At 43.5% G+C, this 27,595-nt stretch overlaps 1 long non-coding RNA gene across 4 annotated transcripts; it reads left to right on the plus strand.

Moving 5' to 3' along the window:
- The first annotated feature begins 41 nt into the window (after positions 1-41).
- On the plus strand, positions 42-27,457 carry LOC137442042 (uncharacterized). Of its 4 annotated transcripts, XR_010987569.1 has the most exons (4): positions 42-717; positions 5,333-8,238; positions 11,709-12,264; positions 25,246-27,457. It is a non-coding gene; the product is annotated as an uncharacterized lncRNA (long non-coding RNA). The 4 variants fall into 4 exon arrangements; XR_010987567.1 differs by lacking the exon at positions 25,246-27,457 and having other exon boundaries at positions 11,709-18,761; XR_010987568.1 differs by lacking the exon at positions 25,246-27,457 and having other exon boundaries at positions 5,333-6,325; positions 11,709-18,761.
- The last annotated feature ends 138 nt before the right edge of the window (positions 27,458-27,595 follow it).

Here is a 27,595-nt window from a genome sequence, read left to right on the forward strand (position 1 = left end):
CAGCAGCGCGCCCATTCCCCGGCCGGGCCGCGGCTAGCTGCCACACTGCTGAAAAAGCGTTCTTCCTATGTCCGGCGGTGCCTGGCGGGGTCGGTGCCTGGCGGGGTTGGTTCCTGAAGGGGTAGAGGGTGTCTTCGCCCCTCGGTGGGGGCGGGCGTTAAGCTGACCCGTCCGTTAACATCTAGTGGTACTTTATATCTCTGCTTGGTGCGTAGCCGTGCCAGGCAGGGCCGGGCGAGGACGTGCGTAAGGTAGAAACAAGCACTCCTTGTCGCCGAGGGTTAACGGTGCCTCTGTCCGACTTCATGCGGCTCCGGAGCGTCTTTTCTTGCGCTAAAGGGAGGTGACTTTTCTGTTCTTTCGCTGTACAAAAACCCTTTAATCTGAAAACGGTGTTGCGGGACGCGGTTTTGTTCTGCTGCCTGCTCTTGTACTCCCTGGCAAGTTCCTAATACAGCTCTAAATGAAGGAACTGCAGTTGCTAGATTTTTATTTCAGAATCGACAGGTCCCAGAGTTATAATAATTATGAACAGTAAAAAAACTTCTACCAAAAGGGAAAACGTAACCTGCCCATAGACACAGGATCTTATTTGTTGTTTTGTTTTTCTGGTGGGGTGGGTTTGTTTGTTTGCTGGGGGAGGGCAAAACCAAGCCTTTCTGTCCTGAGGGAGACATTCCATCCTCAAAACGCGATTACTTCGTGGCGGTGACAGAGGTGAGTCATGCTCTGTATGCAAAATCTAACCTCACATAACATTTCAAAGATAAAGAGGAAGAGATATGCTAAAAATGATGCATGTAGTGTAGTGGTTTTAGCAATAAACAAATTGTCATCTGCAGAACTGTAGGTTGCAAGGAAGCATTACATAATATATAGCAAAAGGTTATAGTGTACAATTAATAAAAGCTCTTCTTGGGTCTGTGCTGTAAGATCAAGGTTGTGATAAAAGTGTGTGGGAAAGTAGACAACAGGCTTGTTTTTAAAATTTGACAGCATATTTTTACACTGACAAGACTAACAACTGTGCTGCAGATCTGTTGAAAGAAGGGCAAGCACAAAGTTTTTTAGTGGTGAGGGTTTTCTGTTTCTCCCCATGGGTGTCCTTGAACTGATGGAGAGAAGATAGCTCCTCTTCATTTTGCAGCTGTCAACTGATGGTCTCCAGACAGCCTGCAACACATTCAACTCTACCATGTTTCTCTGGCTTATCCAAAACACAAGGAAAATGAAAGACTCAGCTAGTCTTTGTTTCTTGGCCGGCATGTAGGGAAGTTCCCCATGCACACCCAAAATGAACCAGTTCAGTCTCCCATCACCCATTTACCGGTCCCAGGCTGGTCTATGCCATCTCCCGTTTTCTGGATGCCTTTAGCAGGTGACAATCCTGGCTGCTCTAGTCTAAACCACTTGCCTATTTTGCTTTCTCAGGAGACATTGAAAGTACACCAGGCATGATGACTTTCCAAAAGTCATGGCACACTTCATCAAGCTTCATTTACAGAATTAGTTGTGTGGTTAAACACAAGTTGGAAATTTAAGAGAGTTTGCTTCAATTTTTGCTCTTGGAAAGGTCCTGTGCTTTTCTGTACCTCAGTTTCTCAAGGCTGCTTTGGCAGAAGCATTTCTTACAAGCCAGGGTGGTATTACGAAAAAAAAAATACAGTTCATGATTTGTTTAGTTATTATTACACTGATATATAAATACCATACATAGATTAATTAAGAAGTAATAAGGCCCCTGACATAGTGTAAAGAGGAAAATGTGAGAACAAGACAATATTTTTTAACACCTACAGTCAGTTTCAAATAACAACAATTTACTGGTACTTTAAAAGTACACAGGGAGGGCTAGATTTGATGTATGTGAGAGGATTTTGCTAAGTGCGAGTTCTCATAGGATTGCCATGGTAAAAGTCAAAAAGAATTTCTGGAATGCCTTGAAAATGTGGGCTCTTAAGAGATGAGCTGATCTGGGGGTGCGGGCAGGTTACATACCAGAATATTTCTGGATCAATCAGTGGCATTGAAATACTTCTACACATACACACACATACATACACACAAACACACATATATATATACATATATATACACACACACATATATACATATATATATGTGTGTGTGTGTGTATATATATACATACACGAGTTGAAAGCAAAGCTGTGTCACTCCTTTCATTCATTGTCTTCAAGGCACATTTCTTCACAGACTCCTGAAATGATGTAGTTTGGAAGGAACCTACAAAGCTCATCATCTGCTCAAAGCAGGACCAGTTAAAGCCAGTTAAGGCCAAATTGATCCAAGAGAACTTGCAGCCACTGTGGTACTCTGTTTTCAGTATTTGACTACACTTACGGTAACATTTGTAATCCTTGTAATGAGTCAGCAATTCCTATGCTTTGATTTATGTCTCTTGACCCTTATCCTTGCCTCTCATCCTTTCCCTGTGTATCCATTTTCTCTACATCCTCCCATTAGGCAGCTGTAGACAGCAATAAGCTCCCGCCTCAGGTTTCTCTTAAGGTTGAACAGAGTCAGTTCTTTCAGGTTCTTTTCATAAATGAGGAGCAGCAGTTCCCTGATCAGCCTAGTGGCCCCCACAATGGGCTCAATCTGGCATATCAGTGTATTTCTTGTACTGGAGAGCTCAAAGCTGGACACTTGCAAGATGTGATCTCACAAGTGCCAAATAGATGGGAAGAACCTCTTTCTTTCATTTAGTAGTCGTTAACCTTCTTTGCTACAATGGCACTCTACTGACCAGGACCTCTGAGTCTTTTTCCCCTAGGCTCCTTTGTTGACACCTAACCTTTAGTTTTACTTAAAGCTATTTCTCCACCAGTGCAGGACTTTGCCTTTGTTGAACTCCATGAAATTTCTGTGAATCTATTCCTCCAACCTGTCTTGGACACTCTGCTTACAAGCCTTGACCTCCAAATTTGCAATCATTCACCCCCAGTTTAGGACTGTCCGCAAATTTGCTGTGATTGCCCCTTATTGTACTATCCAGGTCATCATTAAAAGACATTAAATGGTACTGGCTTTAGTATCCACCCCTGGGGGACATCCCTAGTTGGGCTGCAACCAGTTGGACTTTGTACCACTAGTTGCTCTTTAAGCCAATGGCCAAGCCAACTTGCCACCTGCCTGGTACTACACTTATCCAGATATATTTCACCATTTTCACTGCAAAGGTACTATAAGAAAACATGTCAAAAGCTTTCCAGCATCCACAGCTCCCCTTTTTGTCCATATAGCCAGTCATGTCATGGTATAAAGTCATCCGTTTGACCTGGCAAATACATGATGGCCACTTGAAATTTCCTTCTTGTTCTTCATGTCCTTGGACATGGCTTCTAGGAGTATTTGTTCCATCACCTTCCCAGTAAGGGAGGCTAGGTAGGTTGGTCTGTCACTCCCTCGATCTTTTTTCTTGCCGTCCTTGAAGACAGCTGTGATCTTTACCCATCTCCAGTTATCAAGAACCTCCCCAGATCACCATAATATTTGAAAGATGATAGTGCCCCTCACAGTGACATTGGCCAGCTCCTCCAGCAGCTTTTGTTGCATGACATATGGTCTCATGGACTTGTGTATGCCTAGTTGGCTTCAGAGATCCCTGACTGCTATGCTGGGTACTGCTTCACCCCCACAGGCTGCTACTACCTTGGGAAGCCTAAAGGCAGACCACATCAGTGAAAAACATGGCAAGAAAAAGTATTGAGTACCTCAGCCTTTTCCACGTCTTTTGTCACCATGTCACCTGCTCATATTTTCCTCAGCCTTCCTTTTGCTGCCAGTATACCTACAGAAGCCTTTCCTGTTAACCTTCATCTCCTTGTCTGGTTTCAACTGCAGCTGAGCCTTGCCTTTCCTAACACCAGCCCAGCATACTCAAGCCATGTATTCCTCCTGGGCAGCCCATCTGTGCTTCCACTTGCTACAGCAATGTTGCATGTTGGAGCTTAGCTAGGAGTCCCCTGTACATCCATGCTGGCCTACTGCCACACTTGCTTGATTTTTCTGCACATCAGAACAGACTGCTCTTTTCCTTTGAGGAGGTTCTCCTTAAAGATCAACCAATTGCCATGGGTCTCCATGCCCTCTACAGGCCCTCTACTGAGTAAGCCAGAATCTGATTTCCTAAAGTCCAAGACTGTGAATCTACTACTTGCCTTTCTCATTTCTCTTGAGATTTTCAGTTCTAGTCATGTGTTTCTGCAGCAAATACCGCACCTTCACATCTTTGACCAGTTCTTTTTTCTTGTTTGGTCCACCAAGGCATCCCCTCTGACATCTTTGTTCCTTGATAAATTTCAGATAGTCTATATAAAACAGAAGGATCTCTACTCAACTGCATTCTTCTGGTGGTGATTTGGACAATCAGCTGGTTCAAGTAGCCCAGTACTTCTTCTAGAATCACGGAATGTTTTGAGTTGTAAGGGGCATTTAAAGGCTATCTAGTCTAACTTCCCTGCAGCACACAGGGACACCTTCAGCTGGATGAGGTTGTTCAGAGCCCTATCCAACCTGACCTTGAACGTTTCCAAAAATGGGGGTTTTACCATGTCTTAGGAGACCTGTGCCAGTGTCTGTGCAGACCTGTGCAGTGTTGCACTATTTTAATTATAGAAAATTTCTTCCTTGTATCTGGTCTGAGTCTCCCCTCTTTTAGTTTAAAACTATCACTGCTTGTCCTCTTACTGCAGGCCCTGCTAAAAAGCCTGAAAGGCCACAATAAGATCTCCCCAGAGCCTTCTCCAGACAACAACCCCAAAGAGCAGGCAGTAGAGGATACTTAAGATAAAATGCAAGAAATGGGTGAAAAGATGAAGGAGTTGTGCTACACTGGTGTAGAAGGATACTTGAAATAAAGAGCCAGTGGACAGACAGATCAAGGAGCAGAGCCCTGGAAAACTAGGCTTTTTGTTTCTACAGCTATAGGGAGCATGAAAAAGGCTTTATTTAGTATTCTTCCCAGACTGGACCTGTTGTCCTCAAACCTCTCCCATTACTCAGTAGAGCAGCTAAGTTTGGTTCTTCAGAGCTCTGGCATTTACAGTGGGGCTCTGCCTCTGTGCTGCCTCTGATGCTACACAGGTTATTGTACCTGTGTATAGAGATAGCCCTGCACCTAAACTACCTGATACCAGCATCTGCTGTATAAAAATGCTTCCCTGTTACTGATACTAGCTGTTTTCTGTGTATGTATAGGTCAGAATTGCTGGATTAACTGGGAAAAATAATTTTAAAATTCTGTTAGCTTGATGGGAAAACATAGCCATGGCAACTGAGGTGGATTCTGTTCTGCTTCATGTATTTTCAGGAGCTCTCTCAGTTGCTCTCCAATTACAGAGGCTGTGCTACTGATATTTCTATTGAGAATCTGAGAACATTGCTGGATTTTCAGAACAGCAGTTGAGTTTGCAAGTCTGACAGCCAACATCATAGTTTTTGCCTTGTGAAAACAGCAAATATAGAAGCATTAACATCGAAACCCACAGCATGAACAGTGACTCACTTTGACACCTTGGGCTGACATTTCTGGCCCAGGCCAAGCCTGTCAGTAAGACAAAGGCACTTCTTGTGAGGCTTCCAGGCCCTGCAGTTGGGTATGGAGCACGCAGGAGCAAGCAGGAGAAGGTAGTCCTCAAATATGGGTTCTCCTCCCGCTCTGCTCTGCCGTGGGGAGACTGCATCTGGAGTCCTGTGTCCAGTTCAAGAGAGACATGATCTGTGATCCCTTTTGCATAATGGGGACATGACAGCCAGAAAAGGCTGCAGCCTTTTTTCCCCTTCTCACTTTTGGAAAATTAACAAGTCAAACCGTTAGCTGACTCATGTTCTGAAAGCAAGGAACAGCTCACACACAGAAATCTTGCTGCAGAAGTTCAGGATGATATAGATAAAAGTCCTGTTTTATCCGTCTTCTACAGCTAACAGCCTCCATAGAACTGGAAGGTATACCTGAATCAGAAGATCAGACAGCTGAGTCGATCTTACAACTCAGCACTACTGAAGGAAAGGACATCTCCTCTGCAACTCATCCCAAACTTTCTCCATGTTTCTGGATCTGGTTTTCCACCACTTCTCTTCCATGGACTCTGCTTGTCAGGAGGCTATCGATAAGCCAGTTCAGCTCACTGACCCAGAAGAATACTGATCAAGCACAAATTTGATCTTTTCTCTCAGGCCAATGAACAAGACCAGACTTCTGCAAAATCTATAATGACCTCCAGAACTTGTGCAAAGGAAAACTGGAAGCTGCAGCCAGGAGTGAAAGATGGCTGAGGAACAAGATCTCATGCTGATGGTAGTGGTGAGCCCCAGCTCAGCAATCTCCTGAAATCTCCCTGTGTGCCACTTTAGTTTGTCATTTGTCTTCACAGATGAACAAGGTAGTGGTGAATGGTGCCACATCCAGCTGGCGGCCAGTCACTAGTGGTGTGCCCCAAGGATCAGTGCTGGGCCCCATGCTCTTTAACATCTTTATTGATGATCTGGATGAGGGCATTGAGTCCATCATCAGTAAATTTGCTGATGACACCAAGCTGGGGGCAGAAGTTGATCTGCTGGAGGGTAGAGAGGCTTTGCAGAGGGATCTTGACAGGCTGGACAGATGGGCAGAGTCCAACGGCATGAGATTTAACACATCCAAGTGCCAGGTTCTGCACATTGGCCACAGCAACCCCATGCAGTGCTACAGGCTGGGGTCAGAGTGGCTGGAGAGCAGCCAGGCAGAGAGGGACCTGGGGGTACTGGTTGATGGTAGGCTGAACATGAGCCTGCAGTGTGCCCAGGCAGCCAAGAGGGCCAATGGCATCCTGGCCTGCATCAGGAACAGTGTGGCCAGCAGGAGCAGGGAGGTCATTCTGCGCCCTGTACTCTGCACTGGTTAGGCCACACCTTGAGTACTGTGTCCAGTTCTGGGCCCCTCAGTTTAAGAAGGATGTTGACTTGCTGGAGCATGTCCAGAGAAGGGCAACAAAGTTGGTGAGGGGTTTGGAACACAAGCCCTATGAGGAGAGACTGAGGGAGCTGGGATTGCTTAGCCTGGAGAAGAGGAGACTCAGGGGTGACCTTATTGCTCTCTAAAACTACCTTAAGGGAGGTTGTAGACAGGCAGATGTTGGTCTCTTCTCCCAGGCAACCAGCACCAGAACAAGAGGACACAGTCTCTAGGTGCACCAGGAGAGGTTTAGGCTGGAGGTTAGGAGGAAGTTCTACACAGAGAGAGTGACTGCCCATTGGAATGGGCTGCCTCAGGAGGTGGTGGGGTCACCATCACTGGAGATGTTCAGGAGGAGACTTGACAGGGTGCTTGGTTGCATGGTTTAGTTGATTAGGTGGTGTTGGATGATAGGTTGGACACAATGATCTTGAAGGTCTCCTCCAACCTGGTTTATTCTATTCTATTCTATTCAAGTTTGACCCAAGGTGTAGGACTGTGCTTGCTACTCCAACAGCTCTGCTACCACGATGGGAGAGGGATAAAAACATGCAGTTAGCATCAGTAAAATCTAAACTCTTTCTGTGGTTTCACAGTCAGCAACAGCACTGCTCAGCCAGTTCCATCCCACTTCATCCATCTAATTTCTTCTGCTTCCACCTGTTCTCCTATTCTCTGGAGTGATTTATAAAGCTGTGTAATGAATCACTCAGGTCAAATGATTCTGCAGAAGAAAACAAAAAAACATTTCTCCACTTTGCCCAGTTCTATTAGATCAGTTCCCTTGTTTGTTCACAACATAGCTACACAAACAGTTCTCCTGATGCAGTGCAGGGAGTGGCACACAAACAATTGGTGGGAAGACAGGGAGGTGGGAAGGAAACAAGCCAGAATTAGTATCGTCACCAAATAAATCCTCATGGACCCACAGCTCATGTGAACAGAGCCCTTAGTCTAACGTGACCTTTCTTCCAGAAGAGCTTGTTCTGTGTGCGAAGGAGTTCTCACTGGAGCAGCAAGACACATTTTACAGTGTATGAAGCATATTTACCAAGGGACTTCAGACCCCAGTTTACAGAAGAAATGGAGAGGAGGGGGATCTGCAGCCCCACACTAACTGTGTATCGTCCACTAACAATGCAGCCTCAATCTACCAGAAAGACATTGATGTCTTCATCACCTGAAGCTGATGAAAGGTCTGAAATTGTTTAGTCTGGAGAAAAGGAGGCTTGAGGGGAGAGCTTATTGCTCTCCACAGCTACCTGAATGGAGGTTGTAGTGAGGTGGGTGTTGGTCTCTTCTGGTCTCTCCTAACAAGTGATAGGAGAAGAAGAAATGGCCTCAAGTTGCACCAGGAAAGGTTTAGACTGGATTTTAGAAGCAACTTCTTCGCTGAAAGCATTCTCAAACACTGGAATAGGCTCCCCAGGGAGGTGGTTGAATCACAATCTCTGGAGGTATTTAAAAGACAGATGTGGTGCTAAGGGATATGGTTTAGCACCAGACTTGGTAGAGTCAGGTAATGGTTGGACTCGATGATCTTAAAGATCTTTTCCAACTGAAATGACTATGATCAATTCAACAGGAAATCTGCAGCTGCTGTGGTCTAAATGCTAAAAGCTGATGTCCACCATTTTGGCCATCCCAGAAATTGTTCCTAGAAATGGGAATAGTAAAGTACTAAATCTGTCATAACATCAAATAATCTGAAAGGCCAATATAAGAAACTGCAGTTCAGATAAAATTTGTTTTGCTGACCCTGTCTGTACAGTGAACAGAGGGATGTGCAGCTACCTCCCTAGAATTTTCTCCACCTCTTCCCAAAAACCACTACAAAGATGATCTCCCCTTGGGAAACATGCAGCAACTCAGCATCATCCAGCAAGCCTCATGCTTCTGTTACATCTTGGTGCCTCTTGGGCACATGGGAACAGCCCTTTTAACCAGCTAGTCCATGGGGAAATTACAGGCTCAAACCATGTGCTGTGTTATCTATTCTATTTAAATTTCACTCACCAAAGAAGCAGCTAATGCAAAGGATCTATGGATAACAGAATAAAGTTTGGCAAAATGGGGATTTTACCTTTTTGTATGTAACTTTGGCCTTTTTTCCCATGCCCCTACCTAGATTTCTATGTGCTTTAGCATGACAATGCACTTTTCTCTTAAATATTTTTCTATTGAAATAGCCATGCATAATGTTTAGTCCAAAATATTTTCCACTGAAACACACAGAGCCAGGATGACTGTGCTGGCATCATCTTCAGAAGCTACTCACAGAGCTAAAATATCAGTGTGATGATTAGCTGCAACAAAATCTGGTGATTTAGAAATGCCTTAGAGACACACTTACTCTTTCTAATTCAGGCTTTCTTTAGCTGCATGGTGTGGGAATTGTTTGCTGAGAAAAACGGCCTGACATCTAAGGTTAATCCATATTTAAATAAATGGGTTATTCTCTCAGCTCATGCTTCAGTTTAATTTTTCAGTAGTTGTACTGGAAAAGCTCCAAAGTAACTGTGAAATCTCGTAACAGGGTGCAGGCAGAGATTTACCAGCAGCGCTAAGGGTGCAACAGTCACTTAGTACCCAACAGCAGCAGCTACTGGAGCTGCTCCTGTGTCCTGTCACATCACAATTTTACTGGGGCCCTTTCTTCTCCCAAGAGCCCTGCTCCCCAGGATCTTCCTGTCTCTGTAGTGATTGGCAGTGTTCTATTCCTGAACCACTCCTCTGCTCACACCAGTTCATGTAAACTTGTTATCTCCCTACAAAGAGGAAAGTCTTGGGTATTAATGGAGTTTCTTCCCACACAGAGTATGGTCTCACCCTATTCCAATAAATTTCCACTGTCACTCTCCCTCCTTCCTCAGCCAGGTGTTCCCTTCCCCCCATTACACACAGTGGAACATCCAATTTAGATTAAACTGCGTGGAACTGCGGTGTCACCTGTAAGATGTGCAAAACTAGTCTAAGACTCTTGCTGCTAAAGCAGGGGGACTGTTGGGAGGATTCCTGCCTTCAGTGCCTTTCCCCTGTCACACGTAGGGTGTGGGGACACTTTGATGTGCACAAAGATTTCTTAGTGGGATTCACAGCTGAGGGCATACATTGATTCTAACAGTAAAATAAACTAAAGAGAGAGAGATTGAGAAAGCAAAGGGAAAGGGAAAACTCTTGTAAGTAGGCAGCTGAGAAAAAAGTGAGGAAAGGGTGCCCAGAAAGCATTTTCTCCTGGGCTCCTCTTCAGCACACACCCCCCTCGCCGCAGCATTTTTCCTGTAGGAATGATACAGTGTTTATTTGGAGTCATCCAAACACTGCTGATTGTAACCACTTACGTTGCAGGTGCATCACACTGAATGGTTGCTAATCTTTGTGTTCCCTGTAATGTAAACCAAAAGCTACAACCCAAGGGTAGGAAAAGCAGGGAAGAAGGGTTGATTCTCACACTGGTGGCAATCACTTCCCATGAGAACCTGACAGGAGGATTATCAGGGAGTTGCAATTGCAAGGTCATGAGGCTAGCAGGAGAAAAACAAGGGAAAGATATGGCTCCAGAGGCCCTGGGAAACATTGCCAGGGCAGATGGAGGAGAGGACACACATCTGGGGGTAGAAAGCAGGTGGATGGAAGGCCCTTATCAATACAGAAGGCTAAGGCACACAAGGCACTAGTGCAACAGCCCAAGGATACACTGCTGGTACTTATGCCCTTTTTATCAGTCACACAGCCGCACACTGAGCTGGTGGAAAGCACAATAAAGGAAACCTTTCTGGGCCAAAACATTGTTTTAGCTAGATAAAAGACAGTCATGGAACTACTTTCTTTAGGAATCTTTTTTCCTATGTCCAATACCTGCTTGAGCCAGCATTATTGACTGTTTAGATTTGCTCTGAGTCAGATTGGGATCCAATCAGATTGAAAACTAACCAAGCCAAAAATAATAGAGTAGGTTTAAGTACTACACCCAGTGTCAGAGAGAAGGTAAGAGCAGAGAGGTATGTGGGGCCATTTCTGTGAGCAGCAGCAAGGGCTGAGTTCAGGACGTGCATTGAGCCCTCAGATGTGCTCTTTGTGCTGTTTTAGTTTTCTTAACCCAGTTTACGACTTGGCTACACAGTTGTGTTGTTTTGAACAAAAGAGGGTGTGCAGACATAAGAGCAAGTGTCAGATGGAAGGTAGGGAACAGAATACATAAGTTGATGCTGCTTTTACAAATAACGTTTTGAGCCATAGCCCAAAATTGGCTTTGCACCAATTTTTCACTTGAAGATCTTAAAATGTTTGGAGATGATGCCAGACTTAATCTATACCTGTGTTGGGTGCTACCACAGTAGTACAGTGCTGTTGCAATTGTGTTGTACTTTGTTGCTATCTTTTGTTAGTATAGAGTGGGACTCTCCCTCATTAAGTCTTTTTCAATCTATTCAGTAATAATTTACCTGTTGGGATGGAAAATGGGCATATTTCTCATGGAAATGATAATGAGGTGGGAAGGGACTGAAAATACTCTGAGGTATAGTATTAGAATCCAAAAAAAACTCTTTACATATTTCTAATGGGGTCTGAAATTATCTTTTTAACAGGGATAAATTCAAGATACCATACTTAGGCAGGAATGTTCAACTGCACAAGAATGGGACAGGGAACACAGAAGGATGGACCAGGTTTCAGGTTGAGGGGATTGTAATAACAAGTAAATGTTGAATAATGTCAGCTACTGCTGCTAAGGTGTCATCTTTTTTTCCAGGTTCAGGCTCTACACTTCAAGAACAGTATGACTCAGATGGAGAGTGTCCAGAGAAGAAGAAGCAGGAATGAGGAGAGGGTTGACACCTGCAATGGAAACAATGTAACAAACTGGAATTTCTTACTCTAAACAACAGGAAACTGAGAAGATCATAGACATGAAAGAAATGAAAGGCCATTGAAAAGAAGAAATAATTTATTTTCTATAGCACAAGAAGCAATGTGCTTTAATTGCAGTAAACAAGATTGAGTTTATGTATAGGAAGCTATAGTGACAGATAATAAATAGGAAAGATCGCTGTGGAGAATGATATATGGAGAATTTAAGGTTGGAGAAATGTCAGTCAGGAATATTTTAGGCATGACTGATCCTGTCTAAGGCCAATGAGGTCAAAGGCTTTTTGAGTTCCTTTCTGTACAGCCATGTTTTGGGTGCAGGGCAGACAAGAAGGAAGCACAGAATTAAGAGGGATTAGTAGAGAACAAAACGATCTAACAGATTACACAGAAGCAGAATCAGGAGAAAGTCTCATTGTCCTGTTTCCTTTAGTGCCAAGGTAAGATTTGAGCTCAAGATAGCTACATATTTCTGATAATCCATGAGAAAATTAAGAGTCAGTGTTTCCACAGTGTGTATGCTGCCTTGTTGCTGGGAAGTGGTTTATAAAGTTGACTGGTAGAAAAAAAAATTACTGTGAAAACTGGAGCCTTCAGATCATTCTAGGTACCATGGCCAATGCTTGGCTGTTTGTCTGGGTCTTTCATGGATGAAAATAGTGTTGTAGTATTCACAAGTTCATAGAATTGCCTGGATTGGAAGGGACCTTTAAAGGTTATCTATTCCAATCCCCCTGCAGTGAGCACAGACATCTTCAGCTAGAGCAGGTAGCTCAGAGCACTGACCTTCCTGGGCAATCCGTGTCAGTTTTTCATCACCATCATTGTAAAAACATTATTCCTTATATCTAACCTAAATCTCACTTCTTTCAGTTGAAAACCATTACCCCCATCTTGTCACAACAGGCCCTGCTAATAAGATTGTCTTAATCTTTCTTACACACCTCCTTTAAGTACTGAAAGGCTGCGACAATGTCTACCAGTAGCCTTCTCCAGCGTGAACAACCCCAACTCTCAGGCACTGAGGTGTACCATCCCTCTGATCTTTTTTGTGGCTCTCTTCTGGACATGCTTCAATAGTAGCCTTCTTATTTTTTTTAGTTCAAACTCAAACTGAAGGCCTGCTTTCAAAATGTGTAGCCAAGTGTGCAAAAAGTCCAAGGGCATAGATGCAAACCATTCCTAACCATGGCTTCATAGAAATACTCAGGTGGCAGGCAGGCGTCCAGTTCGTGCTGCACAGCTGCATGCTCAGCTTCAGTGTGAGCAGCAGTCGCTTCACATCTCCCACCTGATACCATTCATTTGTCACTGGACTGCACAGTACCCACACTGCTGGCTATGGATCCACTCTAAACATCTTAACTACATCTAAAGGAGACATTAAAGGGATGGAAATGACTCTCCAGGGGGGTACAGAAGTATCTAGAGCTTTTAACTATGTATTGTCTGTTGTTTGAGTGTGTTTGGTGAAAAACAGAGAACCATAGAATTGTTTCAGTTGGAAAAGACCTTTAAGCTCAGCATGTTCAATGATTACCTAATTCTATCAACCCTAGCGCTAAACTGTGTCCCTTAGCACCACCCCTATATGTCTTTTAGACACCTCCAGGAATGGTGATTCCACCACCTCCTTGGGGACCCTTGTTCCAGTGTTTGAGAACTCCATCAGTGAAGAAGATTCTTTTAATATCCAAATCATGAGGTCCAGATCCAACTCTGGGTAAAAGAATCTCTTATCCCAGTTCTTTCAGGATTATTATCAAAAGGCAGCCACAGAATTCCCTTCTAAGAAAATGAATCATGTTTTTTTGTAATCAAATACAGATATTTGTATACTTGCAAGCTTGTTAGATACTTCTCTGAGCTATGGACAGTAGTATCAGTTTAACTAGTTTCTAACTAGCTACAGACACCTCACTTTTCATGTATAAAACTAAAGGAAATAATGCTGATTTCCTCATTAATGGACTTTGGAACCTATTGATGGAAAGTACTTTTTTAAGAGATACTTTATTATTTTCAGGAGATTATTTACGATGTGGGAGCTTTTGGTATGCCTTGCTGAGAAAATTGCAGATTCCAGACTTCATGGAAAGCCTTCATTCACATGTAGCATCTGTTGTGTCTGACTGCATTTGCTTTATTCCACTTACTTTTCACTAGGTACATAATTCTTTATCCCATAATTTGTACTTCTGCTTTTATATGACACAATCTGAATTAGACACAATGAATGGTGAACTACAGGTAATCATAGCTAAGGGGCTTCAGGCAGAGATGGACTGACCTCAGAAGAGGGCTAGTGGTGTTCCCCTGGGGTCAACACTAAGTCCAGTCTTGTTCACCATATATTCATTCAGACTGCCATGACTTTTGAAATATAATAGAGAGGGGTTTAGCAACCTCATCTGCCAGTTCTCTCAGTACCCATGGGTGTACTCCCTGGCTAGATTCAATTCAAGCTGTGCTTTGGCTTTCCTAACCAGGACTCTTGCTGCTCGGGCAGCTTCCTTATATTCCCCCTGTTCTACCTGTCCTTCTCTCCACTTCCTGTAGAGTTTCCTTTTAAGTAATAGTGTGTCCAGTAGCTCCTTGCTCATCCAGGCAGGCCTCCTAGCATTCTTTCCTGCTTTTCTCTTTGTTGGTATACAGAGCTCCTAGACACAGAGGAGGTGGTCCTTGAATACTGACCAGCTGTCCTGGGTCCCTCTTCCCTCCAGGGGTTTGTCCCACAACACTTTGGCTAGCAGATCCCTGAAGCAATCAAAGTCTGCACGCCTAAAGTCTAGGGTCGTAAGCATAGAATACTTCCTCCTGATTGCCCTGAGGATCTTAAATTCAACTGCTTCATGGTCACTGCAGCCAAGGCTGTCTTTGAGCCTCACATTGCTTACCAGCCCTTCCCTGTTGGTGAGAACAAGGTCCAGCATAGCACCTTTTCTTGTTGGTTCCTCTACCATTTGGAGGAGGAAGTTATCTTCTATGCAGTCCAGGAACATCCTGGATTGCTGGTGCCTTGCTGTGTTGTCCCTCCAGCAGATGTCCGGGTGGTTGAAATCACCCATGAGGACCAGGGCTTGTGACCTGGAAGCCGCTTCTAGTTGCCTGTGGAGGGCCTCATCTTCTTGGTTCTGCTGGTCAGGTGGCCTGTAGGAGACCCCCACAGTAATATCTCCTTCCTCTGTCTTGCCTTTAATTTTAACCCATACACTCTCAACCAGCTCATCATCCCTCCCCAGGTGGAGCTCCACTGATTCCAGCTGGTTATTGACATAGAGGGCAACACCTCCTCCTCTCCTTCCCTGCCTATCCTTCCTAAAGAGCTTATACCCATCTATCCCTACATTCCAGCCATGGGAATCATCCCACCAAGTTTCAGTAACAGTCACTGTGTCATGGCATCCCAGCAGCACAGTGGCCCTTAACTCATCCTGTTTGTTGCCCAAGCTGCGCGCATTCGCATAGAAGCACTTCAGCTGGGCTGGCCCTGTCCTCTTGTGCCAATTCCCCTTGGTTTCCACAGAATGTCCTGGTGGATCATTCGTGGCTTGCCTCAGGGCAGCAAGTTGAGCGCCCTTACCAGCTCTCCTTCTCTCTGCTGCTGGTGAGCTGCCCCTCTGTTTATCACTGGCCAGCAGGAGACTATTAACCTCTTCCCCCTTCAAATCTAGTTTAAAGCCCTATCAATGAGCCCTGCCAATTCCTGCCCCAGGATCCTTTTCTCCTTCTGGGACAAGTGTGTCCCATAAGTTGTTTTCAACTCTGGTGCCTTCAAAACCAATCCATGATTGTAGAACCCAAAGCCCTATTGATGGCACCAGCCCTGGAGCCATGAATTGACCTGTCAGCCCTTCCTCAGTGTGTCCTCATCCATTGCTGATGTTAGAGGGATAGAAGAGAACACAACATGAGCCCCTGATCCCTTTAGCATTTGCCCTAAGGTTCTGAAATCTCTTTTGATTGATTGTGAGCCTCTCATTGTTGCATCATCACTACCCACCTGAAAGACCAGAAGTGGGTAGTAGTCTGAAGGACTCACGAGGTTGGGAATTTTACCTACAATGTCCTTTACTTGGGCACCAGGGAGGCAGCAGACCTCTCTATGAAATGGGTCTGGTCTGCATAGTGGGCCCTCTGTTCCCCTCAGTAGGGAGTCTCCTATAATGACGACACTACGAGGTTTCTTTTCCGGATTAGTTTTGATGGCTGGCCTGAGGCAACCTGTCATTGGTGCAGCTTCTGACCTTCTTGAGTCCTCAACCTTACCAATGACCTGTTCCTCCTGCAGAGCCTCATACCTGTTCTGTAACTGCACTGGAGGCAGCGTGCTGCTCAAAGTATCAGGCTTTCTCTGCTTGTGTTTGTTCCATTGGGCAGAGACCTGTTCCCATTGGCCCTGCTCATGTGGGTTACTACAGGGAGGTTGAGAGTCTTGCTGCTGGGAAGGTATCAAACTCCCTGTTCCACTAAGAGTTACCTCCTGTTCTGGTTTTGAAGAGGTTAGATTACGGGAATAGTCAATTTTCCTTTCGCTGTCTCTTGTAGCTCTTAGCCTTTCCACCTCTTCTTTTAGTTCATCCACCAAGCTCATCAGATCACTAATCTGCTCACACCTAACAGAGGAGTTGTTCCTTCCATCCTCCCAGGTTCCAGCACTCACTGCAGCCACCTACCTGAACATCTGCATGCTTGTGTGTGGTCTCTCTTTGGGTGCCCACTGTCCTTCTGTTAGCCTTTGCTCTAGTAGTGACCATCTTGCAGTAACCACCCTCTCCACACGGCTTTTTTTTTTTTTGCTTTCTGTTTTTTTCCCCTGTCAGTGAGAAGGCTGAGCTGAGCTCCTCGAGCTGCCTCCTCTCTTCAGCCACGCGCTGGGTTTACTATGAGCCAGCCATGTGCTCTTGTGTCCAGGAAGCACAGTGGTATTCTGGGGTGCATTAGGAAGACTGTGGCTAGCAGGATGAGGGAGGTTTTCGTCCCCTGCTACTCTGCCCTGATGAGGCCACACCTGGAGTATTTTCCAGTTGTGGGTTCCCTAGGTCAAGAGGGACAGGAAACTGCTGAGGAGAGTCCAATGGAGGGCCACAAAGGTGATGAGGGGTCTGGAACATCTCTCTTATGAGGCTGAGTGTCCTTATGAGAGAAGTCTGAGAGTGGATTTTATCAATGCTTATAAATATACAAAGGGTAGAACTCATGAGGATGGGACTAGGGTCTTTTCAGTGGTGGCTAGTGCTAAGACTAGGGGCAATGGGTATAAACTAGAATACTGGAGGTTTCACTTAAGCTTAAGGAGAAACTTCTTTACTTTGAGGATGACAGAGAACTGGAACAGTCTGTGGAGACTCCTTCTCTAGAGACTTTCAAAACCTGCTTGGGCACTTTCCTGTGCAACCTACTCTAGGTGAACCTGCTTTAGATGATTTTCAGGGGTCCCTTCCAGTTCCTACCATTCTGTGATTCTGTGAGGGTTCAGGAGGAGTAGAATGCTGTGCTGGACACCAGGTCATCAGGAGCTGCAATGTTCCAGCCAAAACATTGCCACTGACAAGGAAAGTGCATGAATGTATACCCTAACCAGTTCCAGAGTGGAGCTCAATATTTTTTTCCACTTACACTTAATGGATTTTCAAGAATAGAAGCCATATTATATCATCCAGCTTGATCTCTTGTTTAATAAGCACAACAGAATTTTACTGAATTAGTTAATGCTGAGCCTCAAATTTCATGTTTATTAAAAGTATTTTCCACAAAGACATCCAGTCCTCAGATGAAGACTTGAAGAAATGGAAAATCTACTGCTTTCCTGTGACAGCCTGTTCCACTGTTTAATCACTCTTGCAGCTGAATAATTGTGCCTTATGTCTCATGTGAAATTTGCCTGGCTCCAGCTCTGGCCATCTCTTCTTGCTGTCTCCCTCCGCTACAATAAAGAGATCTAGTATTTGCTCCCTGTAAGAAGAAATTTTATTACCAAGCCACCTACTTCTCTGTCTCTGGGGTTTTTATGTATTTATGTTTTAAACATCAAACATACAGGCTCCTTAAGGGCAGAAACCATCATGCAGACTGTAAACAGCTGTGACCAAAGGAGTACGTGCCGCAAGTACCCCCTCTACACAGCCCATCAAACTTCTTGCCATGTTCTTCCTCTGGAGGTTACTGTCCCTTTCTGCAGGCAGAGGTGTCTCCCAGCCCGTTTCAGTCTCTGATAGTTTGGTTTGCTTAATTCCTGTAACATTAAGTGTCCTGGATCACCATGACTGAATGAGCAGCTCTGCTGATAGATCTGAGGGAACAGCACCATTTAATGGAAGGAGGAGGCTGAGGACTGGCAGCTAGAAGAGCTGAGCACAGAGAAGGATCACCATCCACAATGGTGGGTCCAGCTCTGGTCACAGTTCTGTGACAATTTAAGCCAGTCTGATTGCCACAGCCCTGATCAATACCTGGCTATATGATCCTATCTTGTTCCTAGTGCCAGCTCTCATGCTCATATGACCCTTGATGGTCCACTCCAAGGCAATAAATCAGCAGGAAGCTTTCTACTTTCCCCCCCCTCCCCGAACTAGTTTCCTACCATTTTGGTGCCCAGGACTGGTTCATCAAGAGACTGGACAAGTTCCAGTGCCAGTGTGATGGAGGACATTGTGTTCATATTATAGGTGTCAGCCCCTACAGCCATTTTTAATCTGCCTATGATTATGAGTTACAACCCTATGTTCCTCTGACCTCATAGCAAAGTGCCACAGTTCAGCACCATTCTCACAATTCATCAGTAGGTCTAAAACCACCTCAAAACTGTCCATTTTATTTACACAGTCAACTTTTTATACAATACAGGCTCATGGAAGAGGTGATACTAGGACTATGTTTTCATATTGCTGTTGGAGGAGCTCTGCCTACCTCTTGAACTGCACACTACAATGGTAACTGGAGATCAGTATTTTATAAGGTCCCTGAAGATACCCACTGGAATCCAGCCACTTTTAGACCTTAAATAGAAGCCAGAGGTTTAGGACTAAATCTTCAGCTGCTGCATATTAGGACAAGGCAAAGGCTTCTGCAGAACAGCATGATTTTACTCTTGGCTCAATGATGAGATGTTTAAATACTGGAAAAGAAAATCTGCTTTGTTTTGGTTTAAAATTTGCAATGGTGAGGATGACATAAATTAGCCTTTGTCTTGTTTCACGCAGGGAATGGCTCTTTGCAGTTAAAGAAGATGTAATGCCTTAATGAAACACTCGTGCTCATACAAAATTTCCCATAGCAGCCCAACAGGCACTGGCCATCAGGCTGCTAGTCATCATCTTCTGTCTTCCCCTTGTGCATGTTCATGTCAGATTCACTGTATTTCTGATTCATAGCAATTTGTAAAATAATAAATTCCTTACCAAAGGCTAGTGACATATCCTCCAGAAGGAGAGGTCTCAAAAGCTTTAACAAAAATAATGCACATATCTGTGTTTTCTCATATAATTCCAGGAATTATTATGGGTCATATTGGCCTGGCTTTATTCTTTAAATAGGTCTTGGAATATAGCCAGCTGCCGCTAACAATCAAAACAGAGTTATCTACCATGTTTCTAGGTTGAAGAAGTGTGCCCAGTACTAAAACCAAATTGTAGTTGGCTTTACTATTTCACAGTAATTAAAGATGTGGCCAACTTTAAATGCATATACACACAGTTATTATATACACAGCATTTCCACACCTTCTCTGCAGTAATTACATGCCACTGTTCTACCAAAGAGTTTGACATTTGTGCTGAGTTTGCAAAGACAAAAAAGCTAGAAGAAGGAAATTGAAAGCCCTCAGCAAATTCTACTGTAAGTAGGAGCATTTTTCTCATATCAAGATTTCACCATTTCAGAGACATCTGAGGACAAAGGTGTTATTGCACATATTTTCTCATATAATAGCTACAGTACAAGCCACCTCTGGTGTCACTGTAAAGAGAGGGAGGGTCTGGAGGTCTTTTACAAAAAATTACAAAGGTTCTTCCCCACCTCTCCTTTACCCTGGTGAGACCACATCTGGAGTATTATGTCCAGTTCTGGGCTCTCCAGTCCAAGAAGGACAGGGATACACTAGAGAGCATCCAACAAAGGCTAAAGGGATGATTAAGGGACTGCAACACCTCTCTTATGAGGAAAGGCAGAGAGACCTGGGGCTGTTAGTCTGGCTGTTAGTCTGCTGTCCTCCTATGAGGACAGACTGAAGGAGTTGGGGAGTTGGGGCTGTTCAGTCTGCAGAAGAGAAGGCTCCGAGGTGACCTAATTGTGGCCTTCCAGTATCTGAAGGGGGCCTACAGGAAGGCTGGGGAAGGACTTCTCAGGATCTCAGGTAGTGATAGGACTAGGGGGAATGGAATGAAGCTGGAGGTGGGGAGATTCAGGCTAGATGTGAGGAGGAGGTTCTTCACCATGAGAGTGGTGAAACCCTGGAATGTGTTGTCCAGGGAGGTGGTCGAGGCCCCGTCCCTGGGGGTGTTTAAGACCAGGCTGGATGAGGCTCTGTCCAGCCTGATATAGTGTGGGGTGTCCCTGCCCATGGCAGGGGGGTTGGAACTAGATGATCCTTGTGGTCCCTTCCAACCCTGAATGAAACTATGAAACTATGAAAAGACTAAAAGACTGAGAGGAGATCTTGTTCATAAATATCTGACAGGTGATTGTCAAGAAGAAGGTGCTAGTCTCTTTTCAATGATGTTCTGTGATAGGACATAGGACAGTGGATACGAACTAGAGCACAGGAAATTCCACCTCAACATGAAAAACTTCTCTACTGTGAAAGTGCTGGAGGTCTGGAACAGGCTGCCCAGGCTGCACAATCTCCTTTGGAGACTTCCAAGACCCATTCCCGTGTGATCTGCACTAGGTCATCCTGCTTTGGCAGGGGTTTTGGACTAGACGATCTCTAGAGGTCCCTTCCAACCTCTGCCATGCTATGATCCTGTGATTAAGCAGATCTCACTATCACATGCTGTTCACACTTGAAGCCAAACAAGGTGATTCAACATAGATACCTAATTTTTTCTTAATCTTTAATCAGAATGCCCACCAAAGTGTTGGTGCTTGCATAGGAATTGTAAGATAGGATCTGCATTGTGATCTACTGAAGTGTCCTATCCTTGGTAATGGCCAGATTCTATAAAACCAGGTGCATGAGTACTTTGTGGTTGGTGGTTTCTCCCTAACAGTATCACTCAAACTTTGGCTACATTCTTGCTGTGGAATTTTGCAGTTTATATCTCTTCCACACCACAGTTTGATCTCTCTTCCTTTAAGTGAAGATGTTCACATTTTTTTCATTAAAATAGTCAGAAAATACTCATGAAAAATTCAGAAAATGCTTTTTTCAGCCCAGCTAATCTCTCATCCTAGTACCTCATAAGTCAATAGCGGTTGTACAGTGTTTGAAATACTATTTCCCTCCTTCCTTTCATGTTCACCACTATTCTGCTTTAGTGAATGGCTTCTTGTGAAAAACACATGAATGGAAGCGTCCCAGTGTGCCTCTTTTAAGTGTTCATTTCATGCACTCCATCACAGTTTCTGCGCGTTGTCCTGTTTCTAAAATTAAGTTTCAGCATTTTTCCTTTAATACTCATGGTTTTCCATTCTTAGCAGGATTTTTACTGCCCATCTCTCAACCTTTTTATTTCAGCTATATTATTTATTAGACACAGTGGCCAAGCTGAGCACACTATTCCAGAATACCCCTGCAGAAATTCTTTGATCTGTCTCCAGGCCTCTTCTTCCTTAAATAATACTGACTAGTCTGCAGGTTTTGCCTCCCTACTTCTCACCTCTTTTCCAGCTCAGTAATAAACATTCATAAATAAATCCATGGATACCATTCCAAACAAGGAATATAGAGTGAGCAGCCCCTAAACAGCAATTTTACAGTTAATAATACAAGTTGCTTTTCTTGTTATGTAAGCAGTTTAGCTTGGGAAGAAATTGCTTTATTGATGTCTCGTTTAAGATGCTTTTCCTTTGGAAGAATCATGGCAAGTAGAACGACCATTTGTTCTCTCATCTAATCCTTCTCACCAGAACAGGTCTGGGGATAGTATTGCTTCCAGCATATATGAAAGAGTAGGTGACACTGTCCTCACCATTACTCCCAGGTCTGTATAACACATTATTATGGCAAAAGTATGAGTACTGTAGTAGCACACCAAGCTGTGAGGACAGAGATGTCTCCTGCTATTTGGCAGTGTGGCAAAGCTGCACTGAGTACTGCAGCTTCTGCTACAAACTTGGCTTCTCAGTGTCAACTATTGGCTGTAATGAACGTGGGTGGAGTAAGTACTGATTTATCCTGTCTCTGGCCTGTGATGGCATTTTACTTCTCTCAGACAGATTAGTTATTCCTTGTAAAGAACTTATTCAAAGGCTCACTCACATCCAGCTCTATCACCTGATTCTTCTCCTCTTCCTATGTTATTGATGGGGTGAGAGCACTGCAATGTAATGTGATGGGACAGATGTTTCTTCTTTAGAAGGTGGTGGGGATCTGTCACATTTTGATTGTCTTTCTAGTTTATTGTTCCATTTTGAATTTTAGCTCAACTGATATCCCAGACACCAAAGCATGGCTTTGCTACTAGCTATATGGGCCACCCATGTTCTTTCTGAAGAGTAAGCAGTTTTGGTCTGTGACCCAGTACCTTCCTCTAGATTCATTTGTGACACTGACATATGTTATCACTCCCAGATGTTATTGCTTCCTCTCTTCCATGGATTCTCATATCGCCTCATATCTGTCAGCTGAGTTGTTCATGTAACGACCTCTAAACCCATCTCTAGCAAAGTCACCTGGACTGTGAAAATTAATTATTTCAACTTTCTAAGGCAAGTTGGCTGTTTTTCCACTCAAATGGGCTAGGAAGCATTCCCACTGGAGATCATATTTTTAAAGGGAAGAAAGAATAGCAGCCTTGGTGAGGAGACACAATGACATAGGCAGAAGTGGTCACTTCTGTCACCAATACCTGACTATGGAAGAAAACACCTATCTATAGATTCTATCTGGCTATGGACCCTATAACAGTAATGTATGTAGCTGGGGCTGAGAGAAGAAATCCCGGGAGACCCACGATGGAGTGTAAAAAGTAGCACAGTTCTCAGCTGGGAAGGTAATAGCCCCAGGGAACATTCACAGCTAGGCAAAAATGACAGTGGATAAGATTAAGAACATCCCTACTATATAGATTTGTAAGTATGGATCAGCACTTACTAAAGGATTCTCTACATCATACTATCTGCACAATAACAGACAAATAATCAAGAGGAACATGTGAGCTAGAGGAGCTTGATCTGAGTTCATCCAGGATGTGCTACTACAGCACTCATAGGGCTGACAGTGCCTTTGTTTTACATCTAAGAAAGCAGTGAAAAGTTAAATGAAGCACATATTGTGGGTACTCCTTTTCAAATGGCAATATTGGAGTTTCCAGACAGAAAACAAACATATATTTCCCTGTCCTCTTAACACTAAAAGACTGGGTGAGCATTCACAAGCATGCTGTATAGTTTTATTTGCATCTCATTGAGTCATGAACTTTTTCAAATCTCTACAATAAGTACCCACAAGCTTTGAGTGATCCTACCATTTATTCTATGCTCCCGTGACTTCCTTTCTTGGTTTTCACTAAAAATCTCATTTTCTTTCCCATTCTCTGCCATTTCCCAGCACACTTTGTGAAGAAAACTGACAATAAAAAATAACCTTATTTCTCTTCACTGTCTTCTCATCTTTTACCATTCCACTCACTCCCTGACTGCACCATGAACAGGATTCACAGATGACTTACCGTTGTATTTTCCATATATCCTATGCAAAACATCATGCATATAGGTTGGAAAGCTAAACAGATGCCATATGGAAGGTTGTCCTAGTTCCTTCCTCCTGTGAAGTCTTTCTGTAACCTTTTCTGTGGGACACAATAGCATGTGATTATATAAATAAAGATGTGATCTTAACATATATGCTATAGTTGAACAACTAGTACTCTTATTCCTTAGGTTTTCAGGGATAAAGAAAGAAACAGATATTGCACATATGGAACCTTCATGAATCCTGATCCATCTGCTTGACTGCTCAGCCTGCTTGAGCTATAGGGACAAACTATATTCATTGGCAGTACAAAGAGGTAGTTGTCTCATAGCAACTGTCAGTATACAGTCTCTGTGCTGGAGTATTCTCAGGTATTTTCAGGTATTTAAGATGGAATTCATTTTCCCAGTGCCCCATGTTCGTAACAGAGGTAGTTCTGTCTCAGCTAATCACCTTAGGGTCCATGAGCAGGCAGTGGAGGAGGCAGCACCATTCATCTGCTGTCTTTTAGACATTTACTTTAGGATGAGGCAATTTTTGTACTTTCAGACCACATTTATCCCTGATAGGAAAAAGCCCCTGCTGAGTAAATCCTACTAAATAAAGTTGGAAATTTTCAAGAGTAAATTGAAGGTTTGCTTCCTAGAAGAGGGCTGTGTTACATTAAGGTGACTAATTTCACAGTACTGCAGAGACACTGCATCAGACCAAGACATTGGGAAAAAGGAGAAAAGTGACAGTGCCTGGAACTGTAATAGAGAAAGTCATGTGCGAATGTTACCAGGATGTCAGGATCAACAGATTTCAAGCAGCAGCAATCACCGCAGTCAAATGACTAACATCAGAGAAGTTCACTGCCTCTCCTAAAAGTTACCTGTGTGGATGATAAAACACCAAGAAGATTAGATCCTCCTCCACAGACAAAATAATGAATAGAACACAAGCTGCTGCTGAGCACAAAAGGGAGTTAGAAAACCGCTTAAGCACATCTATTGTCTTTGAGAAAGGGAAGGGTTATTTCTGTTCTGCTTTTTTTCTTTAGAATTGATATTCTTGAATCTGGAGCCCTTTCTTTATCAGAACAAAACATTTTTGCCCATCTGCAGAAGCTTTCAGGCATCATGCCAGCTCAACAGCGTTTCCCAAAAATAAGGCATGTTTAGCAAAGAGCAGAAAACAGTTATCCAGAGGAACAGGGCACACAAGAGAAGGCAAAGCTGTTGAGGTGCCTACAGAAGGCTTGACAGAGTTCAGAGGGAATGCTGGCTGAATGCACTGTAAAAACTTCTATTGCTGATGAAATCCTTATAGCCACCTACATCCATTTCTGAGCAGCTCCATTCAGCTACAGTCTGCACCAACAGATGCTTTAATCCTGACACAGGCACAGATAGATGTTGGAAGGTGACAGGCACCTAAGCTAGTTCCCTCTGACAGTGCTCAGTTTTCATAGATTTGGGAAAAAGAAGTTTAATGAACACACAGTTCTGACTTCTCAGATATATTTGCATTAATAATTACCACCATACAGTAGTTTAATTCTTCCACCTATTATTTCCTCACCTAGGTTTCACTGGAGGTAGAAGAGAAATGAGACACCACACAGAACAGAAGACCCGAAGAAACTGCAGCTCTGTAAATGGCACCCTAGTTTAAAACATGAGGGCTGTTTCACAGCAGGATAGAATGATAGAATCATATAATTGTTCTGGTTGGAAAAGACTTCTAAGATCATGGAGAGACAATGTAAGGAGAGGCTGAGGGAGCTGGGATTGTTTCGCCTGGAGAAGAGGAGGCTCAGCGGAGACCTTATTGCTCTCTACAATTACCTGAAAGGAGTTTGTAGCCAGGTGGGGGGTGGTCTTTCCCCCAGCCAGAGACAGAATGAGAGGACACAATCTCAAGCTGCACCAGGGGAAGTTTAGGCTGAATGTTAGGAAGAAATTCTACACAGGAAGAGTGATTTGCCATTGGAATGGGCTGGCCAGGGAGGTGGTGGAGTCACCATCCCAGGAAGTGTTTAAAAAAAAGACTTGATAAGGCACTTAATGCCATGGATTAGCTGATTAGATGGTGTTGGGTTATAGGTTAGACTTGATGATCTCAAAAGTCTTTTCCAACCTGGTTAATTCTGTGAAGTCCAGCTGTCAACCTAAGACCACCATGGCCATTAAATCACATCCCAAAATGCCATGCCCACATGTTTCTGGAGCACCTCCCTCAGCGTTCCAATGTTGACCACTCTTTCCATAAGGAATTTTTTCCTAATACCCACTTTAAACCTCTCCTATTGCAATTTGAGTCCATTTCTTCTCATTATATCACCCAATTCTAGAGAGAAGAGACTGACCCCCACCTCACTACAACCTCCTTTCAGGGAGATGTAGAGAGCAATGAGGTCTCACCTCAGCTTCCTCTTCTCCAGACTAAACAAAGATCTAGAAGGGCTTTTTTGAACTATGATGTTTGTCTCATAAGACTGTATCCACAGACATAATCAGAACAGTCCTAGTAGATTAATACATGTATGAGTGTGAGGCTTCCCACAGATAAAGTGCAAAGAGAACAGAAGTCTATGTTTTTGTGTGTATGTTCTGCTCATGTATGAAATTGTTGCCATCAGGAAGAATAGAAAAGTTTCTGCTCTGGATGGAGGCTTGCCCTGAATTGCACACTGGCTATACTAGCATAGGGGAATCAACAAAGTGATTTCCTGATGACTACAGTTAAGCCCAGTTCCAAGAATACAGTCTGGATCCAGAAAACTCTTTCACATGTACATTTCCTCTGGCTCTGAAGTACTAGGGCTACAAACTACCATATAAGTGCATGAAACATCCAGAGTTTTTTTTCCTTGAGAAGAAAGCTTTTGTCATTGCAAAGCTAAGTGCAGAGGTTAACAACTATCTCTTTTCCTGCTGGCAAGGACAGGTGGCCATTCTGTGTACATGGCACATCTGCAAATAAAGGAGATTTGGTATGCAATTTGAAGTTGTCTCTATTTCCCACCAGATATCTCACAGCTGTGAATGAAGGGTGTTTGGAGATAAATGTGGTTTTCAAATAGGAACTTTGATAAAGAAAGCAAAAGCTTAACCAATTAGAATCTCACCACTAAGATAAACTTGAGTTGTGCCAGAATGAATCCTTTGAAAGGATAAATAAGAATTGTGTGGATTAATAAAGCAATAAATGATATGAATTAATAAATCTAAAGTTGTTGGTTACATGGTAAATCACTTTATTGTGCCTATAAGCAGGGAAAGGAAGAAAACACTGTGACTTTTGGCATCTACAAAGAAATAAAGATTTGCAAGCTATGAGAAAAGGAGAGAAATATATATATATATAAAAGAGGATTTGTAGCTGTGCTAATTCCTGTGGCTAGAAAGTATTTGGATAATGACAGCATATCAATAAGAATCAGGAAGCAGAACAACAAACAACATAAAATAGCAAATTCAAAGGCAGTCAGCCCAGAGTTTTCCATCAAAGACATCTTAGGGGAAAAAAAAAGAAAAAAAAATTAAATAACCATTGTGGATGAACTTACCACTGTGTTTCTATGGGATGATGACATGATGACTGCTTTGATTTCAAGGTGATGTACAGCCAGACCAGCAAACTGTTGACATATATCCATTGTATTATGCCAGTGGAAATGCTGTTGAGTTAATGGTATAGGTCCTGATTGATCTGAAACTGGAATAAACTGGAAACTGGAATAAGGTCACTGAAGCAGATTGTTTGATCCCAGTGGAGACCTTTTAGTCCTCTAACTTCACCAGGCTGTAGATAAATCAGGTACCAGGTGGCTGATATACTGAAGGTCCATAACAATGAGTGGTAAGCAGTGTATGTAATGAAATTCCTGAAGTCCATCAAATCTGACCTTGTGCAGAGACAATACAGTAGAT

The sequence above is a fragment of the Melanerpes formicivorus genome, unplaced genomic scaffold (genome assembly GCF_026170545.1).
Source record: "Melanerpes formicivorus ecotype bairdi unplaced genomic scaffold, bMelFor1.0.p_v2 SCAF_1, whole genome shotgun sequence".
NCBI lineage: Eukaryota > Metazoa > Chordata > Aves > Piciformes > Picidae > Melanerpes > Melanerpes formicivorus.